Raw genomic sequence first — 1,348 nt, forward strand, 5'->3', positions numbered from 1 at the left:
GTCGTCTAATGTCTTAACTCTTTATCGCTTTGAAGATATATAACAAGAGACTCGCCTTTTATAGAGAAAGGTTTGGTATTTAGCTTGATTTTAGAATATATTTTGGAAATATATATATTTCCAAACATTGTTAAAACGTGGAGAGTAATATTTGTCCTTTTAATTCAAAAATATTAGGTTTTTTTTCTTCTGTATGTACTCGATAGTTTTCTTGTTTTTCTCTATTTAGCAAAGATTTTTGTGTTGTTGACAATATATATTTTGCTCTAATGTTGTTACATATATGATGATTAATCTGTCAGATCTAGCTACATGTAATACATGCAGCTCTCTCTACAACATTCGAATGCTCTATTAACGATTTTTATACCTTTGCATGTTTGCCATACCAACGATGGCTCTACTCAAAACCATGACGAAAGAACAACTCTGCCTACGATACTTTTATTTGTTTTGATACTAATGTTGGTTATCTTGGATAAACCTTTGATGATTTCGACCTAAACAAGTAATAAAACAACGCGTATTGGAAACGAATACCCATTAATTTTGTGGAATTTTTATAATTTTTTTCTTTTTCATAAAAACTCCATTAAATATAATGAATTTAATCAATGAGAAAATATGATGTATAATATGATTGGTCAAAATTTATTAAATACATTAAATATTTGCATACAAAGTTGAAAATATCATTTAAAATAAAATAATTTTTTAAAGGGTAAAACATCACTTGAAATGAAATGGAGAGAGTACACTCTTTTTTGGTATTTAATAATTTGTTTTTTTTGATAGGATAGAGAAGGCAAAAAAAAAACTTTCTCATATTAGTAAAAAAAAAAAAAAAAAATACTATAAATCACATTTGGACCTCTTGGAAATGGCAATACCCCCTAACGTATTCGAGTAGTCACAACATCTAGCTTTAAAGCCAAAGATTGAAAACCTAGCAATAGCGAGAAAGCATATCAACCGGAGATTCTTAGATACCCCATTTACGCTATTGTCACATGCATGAAGCCTTGGCAATGAATACCAATCAATCATGGAGATTTCACAATTTTCTAAGATGACCTTACCTCATGGAAAGCTTTATAATCGTGCACGTGGGAATTATCTCTACCACTTGGAAATTATCCAAAAACTACGACGGAAGTGAATCAATATAAACAATAATAATCCTTAAGGCTTAGACCACATGCATAAATCTATTTTCAATTATTTACATATATCCCAACTTATAAGTATACTTCTCTTAAAGTTGAACACTTTTAACATATACAACTTCTTCATGTTTGCTATAACATATATTTTTGTCCATGAATTTGAATTTAGATTTTTTTTTTTT

The sequence above is a fragment of the Capsella rubella genome, unplaced genomic scaffold (assembly GCF_000375325.1).
Source record: "Capsella rubella cultivar Monte Gargano unplaced genomic scaffold, Caprub1_0 scaffold_4, whole genome shotgun sequence".
Taxonomy (NCBI): domain Eukaryota; kingdom Viridiplantae; phylum Streptophyta; class Magnoliopsida; order Brassicales; family Brassicaceae; genus Capsella; species Capsella rubella.